Below are 27044 nucleotides of genomic sequence, written 5' to 3'. Positions count from 1 at the left end.
AGGACCATAACACAAGTGCACACAGAGGTGCCAACCCAGAGGCTCCCAGAGTGGGGTTTACAAGCCAAATGCTGGCAACAGCCTAAATGGCCATCGAGGGGATTTAATAACTGATGAATTCACAGACCAGCCAGATGATAAGTGAAAAGGACAGGGAAGGACGCTGGAGAACCTGGGTGGTCCAGAGTGACCAGAGGCACAACTGCTAGGATTTTGTACTTTTCCTTCTAAAATGCATTTATAAGTACATAGGGAAAGGTCTGGAAGGATATACACAAACTACTTAGTGTGGTTAGTTGGCCCTTGGAAGAAAAGGATTGTGGGAAGGCCTTGAACTGCATGCTTTAAAGTGGGTAGGCAGATAGAGAACGCAGTACCTCAATAATCAGAAAATGATCCACTGAGAGAGAAAACACCTCCAAAGGCTCCCCAGTGACAAAGGATGCAGAAGTAGGACATTCCAAGAACCCCCATTATCCCGCCCTGCCTCAGCCCTGTCATCCCCCCCCCACACCACCTAAGCACTTTGAATTCCAAGGCCATGAAACGACTTTCTATTCCTGGTTCCTTTCTCAGCTCCGTGCTGTCTCACAGCTCTGTTCACGGGCACAAGGGCCCAGCCCACCCTGCCCCACCCCATGCCCTCCTCAGCCTGGACTCTGCTGTCGGAGAGTGGAGAGGGGAGACAGAACCACAGCCCTCCTAAGAGCCAGGACTGCTGCCCCAGCTGCTGGGTCTGTGCCCCAGGGACAGCCTGCAGGACCTGGGAAACCAGGGAATCTGGCACTTGGCTCCAGGACGCGTGCCACGGGCACTGGAGGCAGCCAGTTTCAGGACACCTGGGTGTGCCCCTCAGGGAGGACTGGCCTGTAAAGGAGGGGATTGGGACTCATCCCTGGCAGGATGAGTTAGCCAACGGAATTGGGTGTGCCGTGCAATATTTGGGACAGACTTATACTAAAAATGATTTGTGTCTGTCTGGAGTTCAAGTTTAACTGAGTGTCTGTGTTTTTTCTGGCAACTGCAATCCACACGCCTCCCTGCCCTTGGGGATTGTGGCACCAAACAGAAAACCTTCAGCTGGGATGGCAAGAAACAGGGAACCAGCAGTGGAGATGGGCTGGGGAGCCTCTTGTCCTAGACGAGTCCCACAGAGAGCTGGGGGACTTCCAGGGGAAGGGCTGTTGGGCACAGTGACACTGGGCAGCCAAAGGCAGAGTGACAGCAGAGGGAAGAGTAGATGCTGAAACTCCCACAGCCAGAGGACTTGGCAGGTGTGCAGCGGGCAGAGACCCTGAGCAACTAGGCACAGAGCACATGAAAGCCAAACTGGGCTGCAGGAGCCACGGGCCCCAGGCAGTGGGGTCTCCTCCCCCAGCTGCAGGGGCTTCCAACCTCCCCCTGTCTCCTGCCATTGTCCCTGGCAGTGGCTCATCCACCAAGGGCCAGCCTGAATCAGGAACCCTGGTCCTCACATCCGGAGCCCTCACATCACATAAAGGCAAGGTGAGCCTGCCTCAGTTTCCCCCTACCTGTGTCAGACGGCACCAGGAGGCAAACAGATGGGCCTCTGGGGGCTGGGGGAGTAACAGCCTGTTGGTGGCGGTCCCAGCATGCACTGTAGAGGAGGAACAAGAAGGTTAGTGTGGCAATAACAGGCTTCTGGCCACTCTGGAGTGAGTGGCCCCTGACGGATATCCACTGCCCAGCCCACGGGGCTCCACGAAGCCTCCCACCCCAGCACGGGCCTCTCAGCATGGCCTCCCTTCCCCATACAACAGCACCAGCCCTGAGTGACACATCCCAGGAATGTGAAATCCCTGACCCGAGGCCCAGTCCAAGCCGTTCCTTCCTCACTGTCAGCCCCACCTCTGCAAGTCTGGTTCACAGTCAAGAGGACACACGACGACCCCACCACACACTTTCTGTGGTCCCTACTCTGCCCCCATCTGTCCCCTGCCTCCTGGACATTTTACTTACACATCCTCAGCCGCCAGCAGGCACCCAGGATGCCTGCCTTCTGTCACACCACCCCTGCAGTACCCTCAGCAAGGCCCCCAAAGATGCCCCCCAGTCCTCCTGCCTCAGCCTGTCCGTCTGTGGCTGGCTGCCACCATCCCTCAGACCCCTCCTGCCCTCCTAGACATGACCACAGCGGTTTCGCTCCTCCTGCTCTCTCCTCCTGGGCCCCATACCCACGCCTCAGTCACCCAGCCTTCTCCCCAGTGGCACCCACCATGCCCAGAGGAAGCCTGGCGCCCAAGGCCCCACTCATCTGGGTGTGGCCAGGCTCCTGTCCTGTCCCCTCACTCAGCTCCAACCACAGACGCCACCTTGATGTCCTGTGGTCCCTACTCTGCCCCCATCTGGCTCCTTGTCACCCGGGTCTCAGTTCAAAGTGTCTCCTCAGGGAGCCCCTGACCGCCGTGGGAGGTGCGGGGGTCCTTAGCACGGCCCACTGCCCAAACCTGCAGATTTGTCTCCACAGTATCAGAGCAGGCCTCTCTCCGGGCAGGTTTACTGAGGTGCGATAACCTGCAGGGCAACGTGGATCGTGGTTCTGGGCAGCTCACAGCAGCACATACAGCCCCACAGCCACTGCTGCAATAAAGGTAGACTGAGTCTGCCACTCCCAAATATCCACAGCCCATCCCCGGGCACTCAGTGCTCCCATGACCCCTCCGCCCCAGCCTCTGACAACCAATGATCTACTTCTGTCTGAGGTGGCCTTTTCCAGTGTCTACAAATAGGCATCTTGCGTGGCCTTGAGCGTGGCTTTGTTCACGTAGCACAAATGCAGTGTTGTCATATGTCAGAATCCCGTTCTTTTTTATTGCTAAGTAATATTCCACTATTTATCCATGCACACTTGCTAGGTAGGTGCCCTACCACTTGGGCCACTCTCTCAGCTATTTATCTACTCACGGTTAAAGAACCCTTGTGTCGTTAGCAGTTTGGAGAATAAAGCGCTGTCAATAGCCACTATCAAAATACTCTTGCATGAACTAAGTCCTTATTTCTCTTGATAAGAACCTAGCAGTAGAACTGCCAAGCTGTATGGTAAAATTTCTTTCTTTTTTTATTTAGCGGTCCTTGGGCTTAAACTCAGAGCCTTTGCACTCGCTGGGCAAGGCCTCCACCACTTGAGCCACTCCCCAGCTCTTTTTGCTTTTAGTTGGGTTTTCAGATAGGGTCGTCTGCTAACTGTGGGCTGGCCTCTTTGGACTCCAATTCTCTAACCTCTACCTTCCAAGTAGAGGGGATTATAGGTATGTACCACTAGGCCCAGTTTGTTTTTGAAATAGGGTCTCACTAACTTTTTGCCTCTGCTGGCTTCAAACCACAATCCTCGTCTCTCCCCACAGAGTAGCTGGGATTACAGGCCTGAATTACCATGCCTAGTGGCAAGCATCTTTGTAAGAAACCGTAAAGCCATTTGTATCCCCACCAGCACCCTCTGAGAGTTCCAGTTCCTCTGTACCTTCCTCAACACCTCGTATTGTCAATTTTTAAAAAGGTCAATGTAACAATACGTAGCTGTGTCTCGTGGTGGTTTTAATTTGCATCTTCCTCATGACTAAAGATGGCAAACATCTTTTCACACACCTGAGGTTTTCTCTTTTTTGAGGCATCACTATGGAAACTACCATCCCAGCTTAATGATTTGCCTGTTTATTTCTCATCTCCCCCCCCATCTGTGAGGACAAAGACCTTGCCATTGACCATCTCTGGTGGCAGCTGACATTCACAGACCCCTTGTCACACACACAGCACCGGGGGACCTCCCCCTCTCCTTCCAAATAATAATCACCACAGCCATCCCAAAGAGACAGGTGCAACCAACACTCCCATTTTACAGAGGAGAAAACCGAGGCAGAGAGAAGGAACCAGTCCAAGCCATAGAGCTAACAAGTGGCTGAGCCAAGCTTTGGAGTCTTAGTCACCACCAGGACGTCACCGGGTTCACAGCACCCACTTGATATAAGAGAACAAACTGGAAACCAGGACCTTGGCTCTTCCTGATCTGGAGGTGGCATTGCAGCAGCCCGTGGACCAGAGCGCTTTCCTGCCACACTTGGGCCCTGGGAGACCAAAGTGACGTGTGCCTCTGCCTGGCGTGGCGGGCCCTGCCTTTGTACTTTCTCTCACAGTGGCTTCCCCGCCACGGCCCCAGAGCCACGCTGCGCTTGACTTGAGAACACATTTGGATAACTTTTTGAGTGACAGCTGAGCTCAACTGGGAGCCTCCAAATGACTGAGATTTCAGTGTGAACGGGATCATCCACGCCCCGCCCCAGTTAAAGGGCTCCTTGTCCACAAGGAAAAGGGGGGCTCCCAGGTCCTGCAGTGGGGTTCCCAGCAAGACAACCCCCACACAGTGACAGGAGGTGTGAACTGAGGCTGGCAGCATCTCTATGACAGCTGGGGCCTTGGCCTCCACACAAGGCCTGAACTTGACTTTGGAAAGGCTGAGGCACCTTCAGAGAAGAGAGCCTGGCCCTTGACTTGGGCCTGGGTCCCCAACTTGTCTGTCCAGGACAGGACGCTCAGGGAAAAGGAAAAAACCTAAGAGCCCGGAGCTGCCAATGACAAGCTGCAAGCTTAGCTGTCGTTTACATTTTGAACATCCTGGCACTTTCCTTTGGCAACTATTACCTTCAACGCCATGTGCTCCTGTGGGAAAAGAGACCAGGAAGTGGGAGCCCCCGAGTGACAGGGTACCAGTGGCAGCCAGAGGGAAAGCCCTGCTATGACCACTCTGCAACTTCTCGCTTTTCCCAAGTGGTGACATGTGGCTGTAGTGGGATCCCCTCTCTCCCTCCAAAAACCAGGTACCATACAGTTTCTTTGAGATCATTAGAAAGACTCTCTGACTAGGTGTGGTGGTTCATGCCTGTAATCCCAGCTACCCAAGAGGCAGAGGGAGGAGGCTCATAGCTCAAGGTCAGCCCAGGCATGAAGTTAATGAGACCACATTTCAACCAATAAGCTAGGTGTGCTAGCACGTGCCTGTCATCCCAGCTATGCAGGAGACAGAGGTGGGAGGCTCATGGTCTGAGGCCAGCCCTGGGAAAAACGTGAGACCCATCTGAATAGTAATCTAAAGCAAAAAAGGGCTGGAGGTATGGCTCAAGTAGCAGAGTCTTGCTTAGCAAGTAGGAGGCCCTGAGTTCAAACTCTAGTACCACCAAAAACCAAACTAAAAAAACCTGAAAACCAAAACATAAACTTAAAAAAAAAAAAAAAAACACCAAAAACCTATTCTATCATGAGGGCTTTTTAGCCAAACTCGAGAAGTTTCTTGCCTGTGATCACTGGGTACTGAGTTCAATGGCCGTCTGCACAGATCCACAGACCTGGCTGGTCTGAACTTTGGTCAGGACGGCTGCTGCACAGCACCCTGGGTGGTGGGGTGGGATGTTTAAAGTGAACAAAGGCAGGTCCCTGGGGACCTGGGGATCATCCAGAAGACAGTGATGAAGAATCCTGCAGAGCCCGAGGGCTGCTTTCGGGGTGTGATTCCACCATGCCTCTGGTGACTAAAGGGTGACTGAGGGTGTGCCCCTGAAAACAGCATGGCACCAGGTGGAGCTACTGCATGGGCCTGGGGTCCCCCACAGTGTGGTCAAAGCATCCCGGTCATCTCAGCTGCCAGCGGGGCGCTGGCGTCTGCTGGCTCCCTGAGGACAAGGCTCCTGCCAGTGAGGCTGAGGGTCACTGTACTGGGCCAAGGTCAGGGGTGGATCCTGGCCAGAGTGGGCTCTAAAGTACACCTGAGTGCATCCCTGGAGGATAGGGATTTTAACCCTGGACTTCATGATGGGGTTCTCAGGCCCAGACTCGTGGGAAATGCCTGACTTCGAAACACTTCGAGGCCAGGTCCCCGAGTGCCACGTGACCGTGAATGTTTCCTCTGAGTGCGTTCTGCTGGCTGACTGGACCTTCGTTCACTGTGTGCCACTTTCAGCTTGGGGGCTGGAAGCAGAGGACAAAGGTTCAAAGGTGAATGTGACAGGATTCCCATGCGGACTGAGGAAGAGCCAGCACAGGACCCAGGTGACAGGTCAGGGGACAGGAGGAGGTGGGGAAAGTGACCTTAGACACTGAGGAGAAGGCCAGCACCATCACCAGCACTGCTGTCTGTCCTCCTACTTGTCATCACAGATGTACCACTGAGAACGCCCCCTGCCCAAGCTAATCCGTGCACTGACTCACACTTCCCATGACCCCCTACGAAGGGGACACTGTGGTTGCCCCATTTTCAGGGCTGGGGGAGGGAAATGGAAGGACAGAAAGGTACAATAATGCCTTTTAAGGAATGCGGCCCTACGTCAAATGAATCCAGAGCCTGGTTCTGCTATCATCCCTAAGAGCCTCTGGTGACACTGGGTGGTCTTACCAAAAATAAATGGAAAGCCACTGGCAGGAAGTCTCTGTGAGGGGCTGGAAAAAAAAATTCTCTCTCTAACTGACTAGCTCTGCTACTTAGTGCCCCTGGGTCTGATTCCTTATCCTAAAATCATACTTCACATGGTCACAGGGATTAAAAGAGTATGGGGGGACCGGGCGTGGTGACTCATGCCTATAATCACAGTCACCTGGGATGTGAAGATCAGGAGGATTGAGACTGACACCAATCCTGGGCAAAAAGTTAGAGAGACCCCATCTCAACCAATAAAAACTGGGTGTGATGGTGCAAGCCTGTTACCCCAGCTACACAGGAAATGTAAATAGGTAGATTGTGGTCCAGGCCATTCCAGACATAACGCAAGACCCTATTTCAAAAATAATCAGAACAAAAAGGGTGGGAGGTGTGGCTCAAGTGGTATAGCATCCGCCGAGCAAGAGGGAAGCCCTGAGTTCAAACCCCGGTACAGCAAAAACAAACAAAAAACAAACAAAAAAAACAGTACATGTGTGCACCTGTTTTTATGGTGACTCATACAGCACTGGGGACAGAAAAGCTCCGTGAACAGTAGGCACCGTCCCCAGTGGGGCCACGGCACAGACACCCAGGCGTTCAGTTTCCAAGCTGTGCTGGAGCACCTGCATGGCTGTACACGTGTGTGCTCGTATGTCCACATCCATCCCTGCCAAGGTCAGCACTCAAGAGCACCTGCATGCATTTCTCTCCTGAGTCCTGTCCCCAGCTCGCAGTGATGGTGGCATCAGCCACACAGTCCCCCAAGCCAAAACTGGTGTCACTCCAGAGTCCTCCCTCTCTCCCCTCACAGCCTGTCACCATGGCTGGCCAATTGCAGAGCATTTGTCCAGCTCATCTCTCTGATTCTTCCCACTCAAGCCCCACCTGGCACAAGGGTCTCAGTTGCCTGTGTCCCCTTGCTTGCCACCCGCTCCCCAGTGACAATCACAAAGACCTTCCTGGGCATGCACCTGACCTCATCTCTCTTCACTGAAAAACCCTCACGGGAAGCCAGCCGAGAGCCTCCAAAGTGGCCTGACCGACTTGCCTGGATAAAGACTTAAAGCTTCTCTATGGCCAAAGACGCCATGAACAACGCTCCAAAGACAAATGGCTGGCTGGGGAAAATATTTCCAGCACACACAACAGACCACAGTTTCTAAATTCCTAATACACTAAAAGCTCCTTTATATCAATAAGAAAAGAGCGAAAAGAAAAGAGAAATGGACCAGAGTAGCCAATTCACAGAGGAAGACGCTCCCGGGGCCGATGACAGCAGCAAAAGGAGCCGGGGCTCACAGGGGAAGCAGCGAGGCTGAGCCCACAGGGAGGCACTTTTCCAGACTGGCAAAAATTAAAAAGATGGGCGATGTTCAGTGTGAGGGATGGCGTGGGAGAGTGGCCACGCGCGGATACCCATCAGTCCCATCTTTTGCAAGAGCAGCGTGGCAGTCACTCTCAAAGTTTTACCAAGTATTTCCTCCTCCAGAGACTCCACATCTAGAAATCTATCTTACAGAAATGCCTATGTGTGTCAGCAAGATATAAATACAAGGACGCTCACTAAAGCATTATGTACAAGAGAGACAAATTTGACACAACCGAAATATCCATCAAGCCGGGACTAGTTACAAAAATTACTTTATGTCAGCAGTGGAATATTAGATAGTGATGAAAAAGAACATGGCAGATCCGTGCCCACACACTCTGGAAAGTGAAATATGGGAGGTGTGGAGGGAGGGGTACCATAGGATCCATTTATGGTTTAAATAACATACAGTATATTTGTGAAGGCAGAAAAGTCCTGGGAGACACACCGGAGAAATAACAGTGGGACTTGGAAGAGTGCGGTTTGAGGGCAAAAAGGGGACTTTGTCATCCTTCAGGACACACTTCCACATGGTGCCGTCTTTTTTAGCTTGAGCAAATACTACTTTGTCTCTCTCCCTGGAATGTCCTCTCCTGGCTTCAGTCATCTCTCAAGTTGCCGCTGTGTGTGTCCTCAGCTTCTGGAAACACTCCCTAAACACCCCATCCCCCACCACACCACACACTGTCTGTGGGGACACTGAGCTGGTGACAGTAGTGACAGTGAGCACTGAGGGCTGCGTGTCCCGGCTGTTCTGCACCTGGCATCCTCTTCACTCACTCACTACTCGTCACAGCCCTCTATCTGAGGCAGGTCTTCATCACACCTTTAACAAGCGAGGAAACCCGGGCACAGAGAGGTGACAGGACTTGTTTAAGGTGACATGCAGCCCTCCATCAGGGCTTAGCACACTGGGCAGGGGACCTGCCGCCGTTGGGCTCTAAGACTTGCCTGGGAGCCCTGTCTGTGCTTTGCCTGGTCAGGCCTCAGAGACAGGGCATGGCGGGAGGGGACACAGGGAAGTCTGTGGCGGGTGGATGCGGTCAACTGACCAGGACAGCCAACAAGAAGCCACAGGGAGGAAAGGGACGGGTTTGCAGAGGACCCAGTCACCTCCTGCGTACCTTCTGTGTGCCAGGCCCTGGGGGTAACTGGCCCGGGAAGCAAGGGGCAATCGGAACTCCATGTTCCACATAGCAGCCAAGTCAGAAGGGAGCCCAGGTGGGCAGACAACAAGCAGCTGACAGAGCCCAGGGGAAGGGCCTGTCCTGTCGCGGTGAGGGCAGATGGGGGTGTGCATGAAGGATGCAGCCTAGAAGGATGAAGATGGAGTTTGAACAGCACTCCAGGGGCTGAAACAGCTTGAGCACGGCCTGGAGGAGGGATGTGGGGGGAGTGTCAGGGAGGAGTCACTGGTTCTGGCTGGAGCACGAGGCAAGGTGGGAGGAGGCAGAGGACGCACACTGGGAGCCCTTGGAGAGTGACGGGTGGGACGGGGGGAGGGGCTACTCCCACCCCAGCAAGGACAGGGGTGGCTTGGGCAAAAGATCTGAGCAGTGTGACTGTGGCCTAGGTCCAGGACTCCAGCTCTTCACCAGAGTATGAGGAACCCCCACTCATAGGCTTCTAACGGGAACCCAGGGAGAGAAGGCCTGGCTGGGGACACACTGCTCCCTTAGGTTTCTGCCGTGTACACATGAATGAACTTGCATGTGCACACAACCCCTTGAGTCCTCCTGCCCTAGGGAAAGTACTGAAGCAAATGCAATCCTTGAGTTTACAGTGTAAATTCAAGGGCTGGGCACGGTGGTGCACACCTGTAATCCCAGCTATACAGGAGGTGGAAGTACAAGAGATCACAGACCAAGGCCAGCGCAGGCAAAAGTTTAAGACCTGGAACCAATGTTAGATCAGTTAGAGTTGAATCAACATGGGTCGCAACACATAGGTACATGAAAGCAATGTCAGGAATCTCTCTGTATAGCTGTCCTTATCTCAACTAGCAAAAACGCTTTGTCTTTCTTATTATGCTTGTGTCTTCTCTTCAACAAAATCAGTGATAAGGGCAGAACAGAACCTGCCTGGAACTGAGGGGGGGAGGGGGAGGGGGGCAGGGAGGAGAAATGTCCCAAACAATGTATGCACATGTGAATAAATGAATAATAAAAAACAAACAAACAAATAAAACAAAGGGGGCAGTATTGGGACCAAGTAGGTAGAGCAGGTTAGAATAAAGAGGTGGGTAGACAGGCTGTTACTGACAAAAAAAAATTCACACTAAGTATATAATAAATATAAATTTTGGATATTAAAAAAAAAGTTTAAGACCTTATCTGAAAAATAAACAAAAGCAGGGAAACCCAGGGGAGGGGCTCAAGTGGTAGAGCATCTGCCTAGCAAGCACAAGGCCCTGAGTTCAAACCCCAGTACCACCAAAAAAAGCATCTAAATTCGAGATACTGTGATTTCAGATTCTTTGACTTAAAGTAACACAAAGGCAGAGGCCACGACCTTAATTAGCTTTCTGCCCCTCTCAGGGCCTCAACTTCCCCAGGTAGGTGGCAGGCAGCTGGCTGGGTGGCTTCTCTACGCCTGGCTATTCAGGAAGGGCTAGACCAGGCACAGGTAGCTCACGCCTGTAATCCCAGCTACTCGGGAGGCAGAAATTAGGAGGATCGTAATTCGAAGCCAGCCTGGGCAAATAGTTTGTGAGACCCTATCTTGAAAAAATCCATCACAATAAAAGGGCTGGTGGAGCGGCTCAAGGTGTAGACCCTGAGTTCAAGCCCCAGTACCATAAAAAAAAAAAAAAAGAAAAGGAAAAAAGAAAGTGCTGGGCGGCAGGAGAGGAAGCAGAAGACCCCTTCCTGGGCTAGTCCTATGCCCTGAGCTGCGGTAAGTGCCTCAGTGCCCTTCTCCTGCCTAGTCAAGGCATACCCTGCTTCCCCCATGCTGAAGACTCCAGTGTGGCCAGAAACCTTCGTCACATCCTGGGTCCCAGTCTGAGGGCCCAGGCTCACCTACGTGGCTCCTTGGTCCCTGCCTGTGCCCAGCTGTGTCCATCCAGGTGGTAAGAAGCAGAGCTGCCCTCCGGCTCTCAGAGTAAGTACACTTCTAGGAGCGCCACTGTGCAGGCCCGAAGTCCACAGGGTGTGAAGGCACCCTGGCTGAGCAGCACCAGGTGACCCCCTGCACGGTCCCGTGTGCCCTCCTCTGGGAGAAGGACATGCCAGCCTCTCCTGTAAGCTGTCATTTCCAGCCCAGTTCCTGGCACATGGGGGTCCCTCGGTTCACTGTGTGGTTCACGTCCAGTTCTGGGGTAGAGAATCACTTGGCCCAGCCCCCATGGGAACCTTGTCCCCCACCCCAGTCTTCTCCCTAGTCCTGACTTTAGTACCTCCCCTCTCAGAGGAATGCTCTAAATGCAGATACAGGCCACCCAGGCCCCGGCCACCCCCATCTCAGCTCTGATCACTTGCTTCTGCCATCCCTGTTTTTTGTCACCTCCCCCACCAGTCCTGTGGGCAGGGACCGTGTCTGATTCATCTCGGCCATTCCTGAGTGGGGCCTGGCACAGGAGTCCTGCCCACAGGCAGCAGAGCTGGCAGTGAAGATGGACAAACAGGGCCACTCACTCCTCCACCCTAGCACCTGTTTCTTTTTGGCAGCTCCATGGCAATGCTCAGCTCAGTGAGGGGTTGGGATCAGAGCTCAGGGGAGAACCAGGATCAAGGTTTAGTCTGTTCAGGATCAGGGATCAGTATGAAGGCTGGGATCAAGGCTCAGTGTGCAGCTAGGATTAGGGCTCAGTGTGGGACTGGGGTCAAGACCATTTTCTGCCCTGGGAGAGCTCTGGACTTCTTACCACCTTACCCACTGCTTTGAAAATAACAGGCTAGGCTTCTGGTACCTGGGCCTGGGTCCCTCCACCCCGACTAGGCTTTTCCTAAGTCCACACCAAACAGCTACATTGGGATTCCCAGATCCCTCTGCCCCAGTGGTGGGAAGAGTTTCCTCGAATCCTGACTGGACTTCGGAGACACAGTGAAGACAGGCAGAGAGGGAAAGCAGAGCTTTGGGGGTCCCTTCAGGTTCCTCTCTCATCTCCCCATTGCATCTGTTAGCCCAGACAACCCAGTGCTCACCCAGGGCTGGCTGAACTTGCAGGTAAAGGTGTTGACTGACCCATGCCACCCACACCTCCTCCTGTCCTAGTGCCACCTCCATGTGACTCAGTTTCCAGCACTCTGGCAGTGGGGGCTGCTGGATCCTCGGGCCCTGGGTGCCTGGCCCTGGCAGAGCTCAGAAATAGGCACTGAATAGGTGCTTGGTCTGAGTGGCCATCACTTCTGAGGGCAGCTATGCCAGACTGGGGGGGTCAGTATCACCCACTTAGCCAGAGTCTCCCATGGTCTGCCCGCTACTCTCAAGCAAGGGGTCAAGCTGGTTTGCTGGCAAGACACATGGCTCTCATTTTAATTAATTAAAGAAAAATCTAATCCCGGCATTAAACTTCTCATTGCTGCACTTGAATGCCCGTTAAGTAAATTTAATTACCAGGGGATTGGGTTTCCCAGCCTCTTTCATTAGTGGCTGATAAGGGGGGGAGGGGAAGAAGCAGACCGGAGCAGAACAATGCTCTTCCCAACCCAGAGAGGGGAAGGTGCGGTGGGCATTGGAACGAGGGGACAGGCCCCCACCCAAGTGGCCCCCAGGAAAAGGAGGGTCCAGCATTTGGCCATAGTTAGCATTGAGTGCTTTATTCAACGCATTCTTGGTTATCTACACTGCCTCCTTCCAGAAGAGTTTGAGGCTGCTGAGCGCGTCGGCAACACAGGATAAAAAATAAGAAGAAATTGGGACAAGTAAAACAGCAGAAGGAAGAAGGCAAAGCCAGAGACAGGGCTACTGAGCAGCTGCATCCTAATACTCAGCAGAAATGGGCCACAACCTGCCTCGGAGCTTCCTAGTGCCAGAGGCAAAGAGGGCAACTCGCTTTAGCACTGATGCAGTGGCCAAAAGGGCTTATGAGGAGCACAGCCTGGGCCGTGGTCTTCCTATCTGGAAGATGGACTCGTGGAGGTAACGGCCGGTGGAAAGGGTAGCAGGGGCTTCCTGGGAAAGAAGAGAGGAAGGGTGTCAAGGTAGGGGGAGCTCCATGTCTAAGGCTGGAGGGGACAGAGGGGGACAGCTAGGAGAGGCCAGGGATGGCAGGGTGCCCATCCCCCAGGGCTGGTGCAGCTCCCTGCTCCTCCTCCTGCCCAGGCCCCCAGAGCAGTCACTGGCTGACCCAGGGGTGAGATGCCAGAGGCAGTTCCGTGGTGTGAATTACGCTCCAGGGCCCAAGGCTGGGCTGTAAGAGGACCATGACCTCTTTAGGTGCCCTGTCCTCCTCTCTCCCGAGACCCATGGCCTCCATCAATCTCAGAACTCCCAGAGCGGTATTCCCTCCCGCAGGGGCTCCTTCTAAGTTTGAGAAAGCTAGGCTGTCCCACACTCCCTGGGGAGGAAAGCAGGAAGGGGATGAGAAGGAGGATTTACTGAGCCCCTGCCGTATGTCAGTCCATCATCTCAGGAAGTTCACATGGCATCCCTGCCAGGTGAGGAAACCAAAGCTCAGAGACGCATAGGCATTTATCCAAGGACACACAGCATGTTCCTACCCGTCTAGGACTGGCCTCAGGGTGTCCAACCTAGGCAATGATCGGCAGTGATCATTTGTTATCTGTCTCACTCAGCAGCACCCAGGATTCCCTTGGGAAACAGCTCCTGTCCCATAGGGTTCACACGGTTGGGGAAGTCAGACTGCAGCCCCTTGGAAACACCTGCGCCCAGTTAAAGGTGGAGGATGATCCAAATCCTGCCAATAGGGCCCAAGAGACCAACTCTAGGACTTTCATTTGTTCTGTCATGAAAACAGACTTTTTTCTTCACCTCTGACCCTTGATTTAAATCTAGAAGCAGGTTGATCTGGAAACTGCTGCCAGACATCTTTTGACCATCTCATGTCCTATTTGACACTAGAAGTGGCGCCATCACCAAGGAACAGGCATGAAGGAACAGAGGCAGAAGCCAGGTTCTGCTGAAGTTGTGTGAACCACTGGATCAAGCCCCACCTGAAGCCCACCTAACCACCAGACACTGGTTTTATGACCTGATAATTTCATTTGACTGAAATAAGACTTTTTTTTCCCTACTTACAAGCCTGACAGTTTTCAGAAAGGGACCCTTTCCCTTCTAGGAACCAGGGAATTTAGATGTCCCTGGGAACTAGGGAGTGGATAGGATGGAAAGTCACCTACCGTATCTGCTGCTGTGTCCCACTGAGTCCAGAAGCTTGAGGCGTGCCCTCAAACCAGGCTAGCGAGAGGAACAGGCTTGGCCAGACAGAGTCAGAGCCCAGAGATGTAGGCAGGAGGCTGGGTAGCCCCTCAGACTCAAGGTAGCCAGGACATGACCACGGGAGCCCTAGAAAAGAAGAGAAATAAGTGAGCAGTGGGGTTCTTAGGAGGGACAGAGGAGCCTGTGTGCACAGGACGTCAGGTGGATGGTGGCCCCACCTCAGCCGAGGTGCAATCAAAGTCAGCCATGTCTACCTCACTTCTTCCTCCTGGCATCTTCTTTCCCTCCCTCCCCAGGTCCCTCCAGGAGCGCCTCTGCAGAGGGCTTTACCCAATGACAGGAGGCCAGGGCAGCACACAGTGGACAGAGGCAGCCACCGTCCTTCATGCTGAGCCTACGTTTCTCAAAAAGTCCCAGGGACGACAACACGTCACCCAGGGAGTGATGAATGGCAGTGTTTCAGGCAAAGAGCAGTGCTGGCGCCGCAAACACCCGAGCGAACAGGGTCACCCTGGCCGGGACCACCCATTGTGGACTCCACACTCTGGACAACACTCTGTGGCCAAGCTAGGACTTCCAGAGATGCCAACCTTTGGAAAGTCACTGACCTCTCCAGGCCCTCAATTTGCCCTCTGAGCCCAGGGCTGTTCTTTTTCTTCTGGGCTCCATAAAAAGCTTGATGATGGAGATCCAGAATCACAGCCCCTCCCCCGTAGGGGCTGACTGGACCCCCTGGAAATGTCTCTTGACCAACGCCACCCAGCACAACTTTCTGCACAAAGGCTGTCGGCCCAACATAGTAGCAACCAGCTGCAGTGCATCGTGAGCCAGGCATGGTGGCCCATGCTTGTAATTCCAGCTGCTCAGGAGGTGGAGATTAGGAGGGTCACAGTTTGATGCAGCCCAGGCAGAAAGTTAGTGAGACACTCCCTCCAACAAACAAGCCAGGTGTGGTAGCTCACGCCTGTAATCCCAGCTACATAGAAGGCATAGGTAGGAGGATCTTGGTCTGAGATAGGCCCAGGCAAAAAGCATGAGAGTGTATCTGAAAAATAACTAAAGCTAAAAAAGGACTGGGGCAGAACTCACGATACAGAGCGCCTGCCTAGCAAGCACAGGCCTTGACTCAAGCCCCAGTACCACAGGAAGAAGGAAGAAGGAAGGGAGGGAGGGAGGGAGGCAGGGAGGATGGAGAAACTAACTGACGTTTATCTAAGTAATTTACATTTCAATTTAAACAGCTACATATGGCTAGGGGTTACCATACTGGACAACATCGCTCTAGCCCAATTCCTGTCCACCTCTGAGCCACAGAGCATAGGTGGCCCAGTTCTTCCAACCCTCCCAGCACCCACTGCCCCTCCCATAGTGGCCTCGGGCTTCCCCATCACCAGCAGCACCGTGACAGGGCCTCACTACCCTCATCCCCATGCTGCTGCCTTGGGGAGTATGTCAGGCCACCCCAGAAGTAATCCACCTCTCCCAGCTACTACCCCTCCCGTGGCCATCAGCCCCTGGCAAAGGGGCTTAAGGAACGTCCCTGAGATCGTCTGGGGAGATGGTCCCCAGAGGGAAAGCCTCCTGCAGGGTTACTCAGAACAGCCACAACAGATGGCTCTTCTGCTCCCCTGCATATGTCTCAGGCATTAAAAGTTGTCAACAGAGACTGGCAGTGACGCAGAGCAATGTTCCCCAGCAATGGGATGGAAGACCGAGAAGGTGGGTGAGGGCAGGGCTGGGGTGCAGGGAACACAGGCTCCATGCTGAGCCCGCGCACACCTGTTACCCTCACCCAGGTAGCAGCATCGTGCACGCCAGATTCCAGACCCATTTCACAGATGGAAGAGCCGAGGGCAGGAAGAGCTGCACGCGCCCTCTGCTCTGTGGGAAGGATGGGATGATGCTGGTACCAGGGCCAGGCACCCACCGAAGCACTTCACTGACGTTAGCACACCCACAGTCTGAAGAAGCAATTATTGTTCCCTTTGTGGTCTGGTGAAAGAAACTGAGGCACACAGAGATTCACCTAAGGTCAAGGGTCACTTTCACTTCCCAAACTGCCGTGTCCTTGCTGTCTCCACAGGGGCGGGGAGGGAACAGCTGTTGCCTTGGATGGTGGAAGAGAGATGTGTTGGGTTTTTTTTTTTTCTCTCTTTTTCATTTCATAGAATTTTTTTATAGCAATTGAAAGGGAAGAAAGCTCAAGAAATAAAATAAATGTATCAAAGGAAAGTTTCTGAAAGAACAAGGACACACACACAAAAGTGCAAACTTATCAAATGAAGCTACAGATGCGGCTGAGACCTTGACCCTGAACGGAAGCTACCTCTCAGCAGCAAGGCGCACATCCCAGCTCTTCTGCCAATCCCGACCCTGGTGACGCCCTCCTGCCTGGGTGACAACCTCGCCAGAGAGGGCAGCAGCGGGGGTGGCCGTGTGTGGAGTCAACTTCAGTCAACACCTCCGGGCTCTTCCTGGGCACAGTGCCACGGCATGGTGGGCCAGCTGGTGGGAAAGGTGACCTCGGGAGCCTCCAGCCAGGCACTGCCAGTCAACAGGTGGAGCAGCTGAGGCCCAAAAGGCAAAAGACCTGGCCAGAGGCCACACTGCCACTGAGCAGGAAACAGGGTGAATGGCAGTGTACACATGGGTCTCCCACGCACACACAGCTTCAGATCCAGCCCCTCCCCAAGCCCGGTTACAAGGGCAGGGGACTCCCAGCCTGCCCACACGTGCACACATGTGCACACAGGCACAGTTACTACATCACAACCGCCACAGCCCATCGCTGGCTCTCTCTTCACGTTTCTGATGCTAGGTGTGCCACAGACACGGGAGACTCATGGGGTCTCCCATGAGTACATGGGATACAAGTTAGACAACGTTAGTACTTTTGGGAGGACAAGGGGTACAGATGACAACAGACTAATTAAACAAGAGACTTCCCAATGGGAAGGGGACAGGACTGGGGATTTCTCTAGCCAGAGGGGCAGGGGAGGTCTTCCTGAAGGTCACATTGGAGTTTTTTCTGTGAGAAGTGAGGCTGTATGGGAGGCTGGGGTCCTGAGAACCAAGGCCAGGGCTTTGGCTCTCCTCTCAAATACAATGAAAAGTCACTGGAGGCTTTGAACCAAGGAATCACCAAGATTTCTTCTTCATTTTTAAAACTTCTCCAGGGCAGGGCAAAGTGGTTCACGCCTGTAATCCTAACTTCTCAGGAGGTGAAGATTGGGACGATAACAATTTTTGAGGTCCCCTTGGGCAGTAAGTTAGTGAGACCGTACCTCAACAAATAAAAAGCTGAGTGAGATGGCGCACACCCCTCATCCCAGCTACATGGGAGGCATAGGTAGGAGGACTGTGGTCTGAGCAAAAAGGAGGACAGCCCTGGGCGAAAACATGAGATTCCGAAAAATAATTACAGCCAAAAGGGCTGGAAGTGTGCCTCAAGTGGTAGAGAGCCTGCCTAGCAAGCACAGGGCCCTAAGTTCAAACCCCAGCACCACCACCAAAACAAACAAACAAAACCCAAAAACTCCAGAGCTGCAGAGAAGGTCCTAGGCCTGCGCGACTCCCCAGGAGAGGGAACCAGCGGGATGGACAGGAGGAGATGAGGCCTGAGAGTGCCGAGGGGAGGGAACAGAAGCTTCGGGATGTGTGTGCTGCAGCAGAACCAACAGCAGTTGTCTGATGAGTTGGAAGAGAGGGGGTGGGGGTAAGAAAAAGAGGAAGAGAATGACTCCTAGATCGTCAGCTGCAGACACATATTGTTTCTACAAACAGACCCCAAATTAAAAATAACTATTAAAACCAGCAAGCAGATAAGCCGCCCATGGAGCCACCCAGCCCTCCCGATCGAGTCTCACGTCCCCTGGGGGTGCATCTTCCTTCCTGAAACCCTGCTCTGCACCCTGGTCCTGTGCATGACACAGAGGGAGAGGGGCAGAGGTTGGGCCTCACCCTCAGGTCAACAGAAGACAAACTGTCCACAAGACAGGACAGGAAGGGACAGGAGAGGGTGCAGAAGCACCAGCCCAGGACAGCCTCCTCCCAAGCCTGCTGAGGAACACGGGGGCTGGGCCTGTGAGGAGTGACAGAAAGGTGCGTGGGGGCTGAGGACAGGCAGAAGCAGAATGTGCTGGCTTGGAGTTCCAGCTCTGCCCTCGCTGGCTGTAGGGACCTGGGTAGGTCTTTCCCTTCAGGAAGTTCCAATCCTTCCCCGTTAACCACCAACCACATCCTCCCACACAAGGCTGGGCTGCGGAGCCATCAAGACGATAAAGTGCCAAGAATCGGCATCCAGAAATATCAGCACCCTGTCCTGTGTGTTTGCAGAATCTAAGAAACCCGTTTGGATTATCTAGAAGTGCTTGGTAGAACGCTAGGTGAGGCAGTGACAAGTCTGAGGAGTCCAGGAGATGCACCCCAGGCTTGTAGGGATTGCTGCACCTCAAACAATGACAGGGACTCCAGCTGGTGCCAGGCAAGGTCCTCACGACTTTCCTGTGGGCAACACAGAAAACAAGGAGCTGGGTTTCTCAGTGGTTAGTTAAATAGTCGTGTCCAGGGATGTAGGTGTCCCCTGAGGAGAACTCTCCTGGGCTTTGGCAGGACCTGCCTGGACACCTTGTTTAGCGGAGACCAGGATGGAGTCTTGAAGGTCGATACGCTCTGAGAGGGGTCAATAAGGGAGACACAGTCCCTTGTCCAAAACCCTCCACTTGCCCTACGAAGGGGCCGAGTGCACAGGGGAGTTACTAGAATCAGGGTGGATCCTGTGAGTAGCTCTAAGAACCAGCTCTGCATAGAATGGAGCCTCTGACAACCACTTGGTGGCTTGGTGGCCAGCCATTCCAGCTCGAGACAATGCCCAGTCATGGATGTGCCTGTCCAGAAGGGTGGCTGTCACGAGCCTCACCGGGACAGGCCCATGTTCCTGGGGAAGCCTCAGGAGCCTGGTCAGGATTTCAGGTCCCCTGTCAAAGCACCATAGCATTTATGGCCCCAGATAGCAGAGCAAGGCCTGGCAAAAAAAGATTCCAGAGAGACAGAACCTGTGCAGCGAGAGGAGCAGTGAGCTGTCTGTCCCTGGAGCAGGCAAGCAGAGGTCCGGGGCCAGCATGCTGCGTGGGGATTTGCACTAAACAGAGGTGTCACTTCATGCCACGCATTTTCTCAATTCTCTCAGTATATGTTTCTGAGCTAGGCCAGATGGGTCGCAGTGGGGGTTACAGACTGGACACAACACCAACAACGTTCGGAAATACTAGTCACGGCTGTGGCTACCTTGTAGAGTTCAGAACATTCCCAGCTGGTCTCTCACTGGATCTCCAGCCCACACTGTGAGGCAGAGAGGCCCAGAGAGGGAATGGGATCTACTCAGCTTCCCTCAGCCTCTCCCTAGAACCCTCTTGTCTCCCATCTTGTCCCTAGGCCACCCTGCCATTGCAAGGATCGCCACACACTGCTGAGGCCTCCCTGGCTGTCCAGCCCCTCCCTGCCCTGCAGGTTACAGGCTCTCTGCCTATCAGCTCAGAGCTGGGAGGGGTCCCAGCCTGGAAGGCTTCTCCCCCAGGTCACATGGGCCCTGCTCCCCCACCCTCTTCTCTTCTTCCCCTTAAGTTGGTTACTTCAAGCCAAATCTGAGCCAAACAGTGGGATTTGCACTCACCCTCCCACACCTGGCCCACCTGGCCAGCCCCTTCCCCTTGCCTGCCCAAGGGCAGAGAGAGAGAACCTAGGCAGGAGCTGGGGTGACCCTGCAGAGGGGGCTGGGACTGCCCCCGCCAGCAATGCATGGCCCGCTGAATTCTCAGGATGACCTTGGGAGCCAAGAGGCAGCACCTCACTTTTCAGGCAAGGTATGTACTGCTCGGAGAGACGAAGGAACTACGAAATTGAATTGAAATGGTTTCTACATGGTGGCATCTGGATTTGAACCCAGGACCAGGTGATTCCCAAGAGTCCCCACTGCCTCTGTAGAAGTGCCAGTCAGTTCAAACAGGCAGCCTGGTGAGCAGATGCGAGCTGAGGCGGTCAGAGAGAAGGCAAAATGTAAGGACACAGAGCAGAAAGACAACTGAGTGGACATTGTGGGGGCCGTAAGAAGGGAGCTCTAGAAGCCACCCCCTTGACCAGTGACAACTCTAAGTGCCACCCCTACTGTCATCTGCCCTCAAATCTCACCACCAGGGCTCCCTGGGTCCAGACACCCAGGCCTGAGGACTGCTCATTATGGAGTGCGCCCCCCCCACACACACTGTTGGGAACAACTCCCTGCCCCGCTCATTGATGAAGACAAGTGAGGCTGTGTGTCAGCCTGGGGCAGTGCTGGCCCTGGGCAAGGACATCTGCCCATGCCTGGCTGGAGGGTCCAGCCAACCAGACTGTCCACCAGCCTCATGTGGCTAAGCGAGTGCTCTGGGCTACCTAGGTGTCCCCTTGCCCTGCTGGCAGCCGAGCATGATCAGCCTGTTCTCAGAGCATGCAGGATTTAAGACTGAATATTTAAGGAGAAAATGCTTTTTTTTTTTTTTTTTTTAAGAAAGAAAGAAAGAAAGGGACAGGGAGGGGACAGGCCAGCAAAGCAGGAGGAAAGAAGGAGGGAGAAAACCTACCCCATCACTGCAGTCAAGGTCACAGGCACCAGTGCGGGGCGGGCGCGGGCAAGGAGCCCTTAATCTGGAGTTCAAGCTGGGGAAACTAAACGCTTGAAGCCAGAGTACATTACTGCCCTGAATGGCCTGTCGGCTTCTATTAGGCTAAATATCTCTGTATAATGGGGAATTATCCTCTCAAGAAGCAAACTGCCTGCCTCTCAGGGAGGGGGTGGTGGGAGCCCTTGTGGTGAGGGCTCTCCCACGCGGGGAGGGGGCAGGATCAGCTCAGAAGGCCCCCCCCTCCTCCCAGAAAGTCACTGTTAGCAGCTGCTTCGCCTCTCCTGGCGTGGCCAGTGCCAGCATCTCTCCCTCTGCTGCCAGACTTTCCTCCCTCCCTCCCTTAGGAGCCCAAAAAGAGGCCAGACCCAGGGTCAAGGTTTGACAATGCCGCTGGTCAGCTGGGTAACCCCACGCATGTCTGAGCCTCTGTTTCCCCATCTGTTCGATGGACTGGATCATACTCACCTAGAGGCTGGTGGGTAGAAAGCTGGCATACAGCCTGGCACGGAGTGGGCGCCCAGCTCTGCCCAGAGGTAAGGGCCTCGTTGGCCTTCTTATCCCAAGTGACCCACCTTCTCCCCCCAGAAAAACCACCCTGACCCTACCCTTGGGTCTCTTCCTGCTTCTGGTGGTTAGAGGGCAGCATTTGTTCCTTTTCACACCAACCTCCACCCACCCGCTCAGGCCTCGGCACCCAGGACTTTGCACAGGTTTTACCGACTTGGAGGCAGGAGGTTGGTGCAGGCCACGAGCAGAGCTGGTGGCTTGTGAAGCATGGGCCAGGTCCACAGAGGGTGACACTCAGAGGAAAGGCGCTTATACCAGTGAAGATGGCCAGAAAGCGAGAAATCCTAGGACACAGGGCTTTAAGAGTGGGGTGGGGGGGTGACCAAACTATTGGCAGGACTGCCCAAGGGACAAGACAGCAGCATGGAGGTGGGGTGCATGCTGGGGCCCTGGCACAGGGCTGATAGGCCAGGAAAGGTTCCAGGGTTTTGGAGGGGCAGGACTAACCTCAATCCATGGTTAGGGGTCAGGTAAAGGTTCTAGGGGAGGGGACCTTTGATGGAGAAAGACTTGGGTTCAGCACATGGTACCAGGTAAGGAGTTTCTGCCTGTCAGGGCCCCGTGTCACCTTTAGCGGGTCCCCAGGACGGATCAGGACTCCCCAGAGCATGTCAGCCAAGCCAGGAGGACCAGCCTGGGGGCCACTTCCAGGCAAGATGCCAATAGCCCAATGGGACACACAGACAGGAAGGCCACCCCCCCAGGGAGGCACACTGCTGTCCATTTCCCACTGCAGGCCCAAAGGTCCAGCCCCAAGTCTCCTCAGCCCAGGAAAGCTGTTGTTCATTCATTCATTCATTCATTCATTCATCAAGCCCTCTAGTGCTTCCTGAGAACTATGTTCAAAATGCCCAAGACTCTGAATCAGCCAGCTCCCAGTCTAGTGGTGCCAAGCAGGAGTACAGGAAGACAGACAGGCTGGGGGAATGCGGCAGGGTGTGTCCAGTCCAGGGCTGGGGCCAAGTAAGTCTTTCCTGGAGGATGTTTAAAGGGGTCTTGGAGGAGGAATGGGTTTGGGAAGTGGGGAAGGGCACTGTGGGCACAGGGGCGGCCCGAGCAGAGGCCCAGTGGCTCAAGCAATGAGCTGGAGAAGGAGACCGCCCCTCCTCCTCTCCAGGGACTGAGGGACTCTTATCTCAAGAGCCATCAGGAGCCTGAAGGGTTTTAAGTGGGGAGTGACAGGGCCCAATTTGTGCTTCAGAAAGATCATTCCAGCTGCCATCGGGTAGAGGATGGATCACAGGAAGAAGACAGGAGGCAGTGAACTGAGTTAGGACTGGGGGTGGGGGACAGGAGAGTCGGGATAGAGCTTGAGGTGGGGAAAGGGCTGGAGAGGAGGGGCCAATCTGCAGTGAGGGCAGCGGTTACACTACCTGTGACACCAATGATAGCCCACTGAGCACCGTGGAGGCCTGATGTCCAGACAATACTGTCCGGCTTTGCCACGTGCTTCAATCCATTAGATACTTTGATCTGCACAATGGTCAGGTGAGGCAGACAGGCCAGGAGCTTATCGCTTAGCTTATCAGCCCTTCAAACATATGTGCCAGGCACCATTCTGCACCACCTGAAGAAGGAGAAACTGAGACCCAAAGATGCCTCCCAAGAGTTCCAGGAGGACAGCCAGCAACAGTCAGGTTAGGAGATGTCCTCCAGCGTTGAAGAAGGGATGCCAGGCAGAAGCCTGAGTCCCGCATGAGGGAATGTCTGGCAAGGGGTTGGTCACAGGCAGGTCCGGGATGGACCTCAGCCTGGAGGGGAAGCCAGAGAGGCACTGCGAGGGAGGGAGGTGAGGCTATAGGCCAGAGGGTGGCAAGGGCACAGATCGTGAATGGCAAGGCCTTTGGATCCAATGGAGGGGGCTATGCAGGCAGGACCAGATGGGTTAGAGTGGGCACATCAGGAGGACCAGAGCTGAGCTGAGTCCCATAAGGTGACCACAGAGAGAGGGGAGGGGTACAGAGGTGGGTGGGATGAGGGTCACACAGGGTCAAGGTTTCTGAATTGAATTATTCCGAGTATTTTTCAGCATCACTCCAGGTGGCTGCTGCTGCTGTGAGTTGGAGAAGGAATCTTCCAGAGCTAGAGCAGAGGCCCCAAGGTGAGAGGTTGCACATGGCTGCAGCAGCAAGAGTTGGGGGCTGGGTGAGTTTTGCAGATGAACCAAGAGACAGAGCTCAATGACTGAGGTCTCTTCTTTGGCTTCCAGCAGCTTTTCCCCACCCCTCCTCTGCCCCAGAGTATCCCATCTCCCTGGTGGGGTGAGCACCCAGAGGTCTGATGTTGCCAGCAGGGCCTGAGAAGTGTGTGCAGGGGCAGGGGACTGAGAGCTGGTCAAAGAGAGATGAAAGCCCAGCATGGAACTAGGCCCCAGGCCACCTGTAGGCTGAGGCTGGTAGAGGGGTTAGGAAGACCCGAGAGAATGGGTATCAGGGTGCCTGTAGTCCTGCATTAGAGCACCATTCCTTTAAGTTCTAAAAGGTGCTTAGTTCTCACAAGGCTTCTGAGCATGGGAGAGGCAACATCTAGGACTACTGCCAGTGGGAGGCACAGCCCTCGGATTCTTCTACTAACACTGGTTGGCTCAAGTGCCTTGCCCTCTCTGGTCTCCAGTTTCCCATCCGAAACCTGAGACGTCCATGTCTACAGGTTGGGGGACACCTAACTGGGGGGCGGAGATGCCCAGATGAGCTATTTCTCCCAGTTCCAAGGGGGAGTTCAGGTTCTGTGACAGGCCTTGCCCGCAAGGCTGAGCTGGCATCACAGTGACTCTTGCCCTCCCACTTGGGAGCTCGGCAAAGCAGCTCTGCGTCCTAGACACTGCTCCAGCTTGGAGAGCAGTGACTACAGGTTGCCTGCTCTGTGCAATGCTACACGGTCTTTCTGGATTCTCTCAGTAGAGGCTCTGGATGCAGGTACTAGTACTCACTTTCTAGGTGAGGAAGCTGAGGCTCAGACATGAGAAGGTGCAAGCCAGGCCATCCAGGTGGAGCTGTGGACACACCCCGCGGGCATGGTTTGGTTCAGCACCCTGGACAGCTCCTAGCGTTTGCTGCCTCCCCAGACAGCCCATCAGCTGGGCTACACTCATCCTTGGCTTTCCTTGCTTCTTTCAATCCCTCTAACGATCTGAATTTTACCTTGCTTTCCCCACTGTCCAGATCTCTCCTGGACAGTGTGGTGGTGGCCTGGGCTTCAATGTAGCTCTTGCTGCATTTTACTTCTGACTTAAAATAAAATCTCAGTCTCTCAGCAGCTCATTAAGGGTGGGAAAGTCTCTCCTTTATGACACTCTGGGCACACAGAGGAGTCTGATGGGGACCCACTGGCTTGGGTCAGGCAGATGTGGATGGAACTCAGCTGGGAACCTCTAGGCCCATCCCTTTGCCTCATGAGCTTCTGAGTCCTCCACTAGGAAGTGAGCTGCCCCTGTCTCTCCCACAGGTCCCCACGGGCTTACATAAGAGAGTACAGATAAGCCATAACAGGGCTACATCTTTCCCTGGGTCAGCCATGGCCTCCTGTGATCCTCTCTCTGTCCCCTTCCTCCTGGGACTGTACTTAAGTTCTGGACCACTCCCCCCATGAAGTCTTCCAAATGACTCACCAACGTTACTGAGAAAAGTTGGGAGGACCCAAGAGAACAGCTGGTACAGTCCACTCAAGGACATGGCTCCCTGGTGTCCTCCTGGGTTTTCCATTCCCACAGGGGTTTTGAGCCTGGAACAGGGGACACCTAGGAATATTGACCCTGGGGTTCCAGCCTCCCTGTCTTGCCACAAGCGTCCTTCCCTCGCTGGGCCTCAGCTACCCCATCTACAAGATGATGGGTTCAGGTAGACACTGAGCCCTGATCCTGGCCACACACTGAGCCCTGACCATGATCAAATACTGAGCCCTGATCCTAGTCATACACTGAGCCCTGGGCCTGGTCACACAGTAAGACCTGGTCCTGGCTCAGTGTCCTCCACTCTGTGAGTTCCAACCTTGGTCACACACTGAATCCTGATGCAGTCACTAGCTACAGTGACCAGTACACAACAGACAAATGTCACAGTCTAGGCCCTAAGGAGGTTGCCAGGTTGCTGTCGTTTTCGTCATATGAACTGGCCCGTCTTTGGTGAAGGAGGGGTTTGGTGTGGCTCCAGGACCTTGACCTTCCTGTTAACTGTCCACACGCTCCCTGTGCTGCTGGCTTCTGCCTCTTCCCCCCATCTATCCCTTTTCTCACGCTGGCTTTTTTTTCTAGGCTCTCAAACCAAACTCTACAATCTAAGTCCTACAGAGGTTATTTGGTTCCCACCTCGGAAGGTAAGAAGCTAGAGACTAGAAGGCCTCAGCTGTAAGGTTCTCAGGCCTTGCTGTTCAGTGGGGTCACTGAGGTCACTGAGAGGTCCATGGCAGTCCCAGGACTCCTTCCATCCAGACCTCGGGCAGCTGAAGGGTTTCACTCCTTCCTGTACTACACCCAACCAGCAGAGGAGGGCCCCTCGGGAGTCACCTAGTCCCGAGCAGTGGAAGAACCTTTCTGGATCCTTCTTGGCACAACAGGGTCATAGGGCTGAGCTGTCCCCACCATCCCAGGGGACTGAGGTCTGCTGGCCAAGGGCACTCCCGGGTGGTCCTGGGTGAAGACTAAGGTGACAACATAGATGCTGGGCCCAGCCACACTAGCAATGCCACCGCTCATCCACCCTTCCAAGAACAGGAAGAGATGGACGGGGGTGGGGAGGGGGTTCTAGAAGTTGAGAGCTCTGGGTTCACATGCTAGCTCTGTGCACTAGCAGGTGTATGGCCTTGAGCCTGAGTTTCAGACTCCTTGTTCATAGCCTGGGGATAATATGTCAACCACAGAGGGGCTCCAGCTAAGATCCCCATTTCCTTGCCATCTCCCCAGAATCAACTGCAAACCCTTCAACCTTCATCATCTCAAACCCTCCTCCCCACCTCCAGGGTCTGGCCTCTGTGAAAATCTCCAGCTGTGCAGCCAGAAACCTGGGAGCCTCTCCTGCTCCTCCAAACTTAACTCCTCTTCCACCTTCTTCACCATGGCCTCATCCAGCCCTGCCCTCCTTTGCAGCCCCACCTCATCCTGCCCTCCTCCTCCCATCCCACCAGTGTCCTTCAGCTCTTCCACTCCCAGGCTCTCCCAGGCATGGAATGCTCCACCTCTCCTGGCACACAGCAACTTCCTCTTCAGTCGTCTGCAGGATAAGACACCTTCACAGAGAAGCCCTCCCAGATTGCCCTATCTCAGTTGGCCAGCAGCCTCCCCCACCTCCACGTTCTCTTAACCTTTGTCACAATTTACAATGACACTTTACTTTAGTATCTGTCCTTATCACCACCACAAACACTGAGCTTCTCGAAGGTAGGGGCCTCACCGCCTTGCTCACCACATCCCCACTATCAAGCATGGAGCCTGGCACACAGGAGGTGCTCAAAAATCAGGACTCTCCCACTGAGGTCCATCACTCAGGAGCAGAGCAGAGAGTCCACCCTCCCTGCTCTCCAACCCATCTTGGAAGCCACATTCAGAGTCCCAGAGGAGGCCTTGGCAGACACAGACACCCAGATAGGCTCAGCTCTGCCTCCCTGGCCAATGCCCAAGGCTGCGGCTATGCCAGGATGCCACACAGGTCCCCTGCAGGGGCCAGCACAGCCGGGGAGTAAGCAGAGCAGA

The 27044-nt window shown here is 54.2% G+C and overlaps 1 protein-coding gene across 13 annotated transcripts in view; it reads right to left on the bottom strand.

Moving 5' to 3' along the window:
• Positions 1-27044, bottom strand: part of Lingo1 (leucine rich repeat and Ig domain containing 1) — a 188637-nt gene that overhangs the window by 58431 nt on the left and 103162 nt on the right. For 11 of the 13 annotated variants that reach the window (XR_012444042.1, XM_074062002.1, XM_074062006.1 and 8 more), the window contains 2 exons: positions 14096-14261; positions 1533-1618 (listed from right to left, as the gene is read on the bottom strand). The gene's annotated coding sequence lies outside the window, so the exon portion shown is untranslated. The remainder of the gene's footprint in view (positions 1-1532; positions 1619-14095; positions 14262-27044) is intronic. The other 2 variants (XM_074062003.1, XM_074062010.1) reach the window with 1 other exon arrangement.

This window comes from Castor canadensis, chromosome 19 (genome assembly GCF_047511655.1).
Source record: "Castor canadensis chromosome 19, mCasCan1.hap1v2, whole genome shotgun sequence".
NCBI classification, from domain to species: domain Eukaryota; kingdom Metazoa; phylum Chordata; class Mammalia; order Rodentia; family Castoridae; genus Castor; species Castor canadensis.
This window is presented reverse-complemented; position numbering and strand designations above follow the sequence as displayed.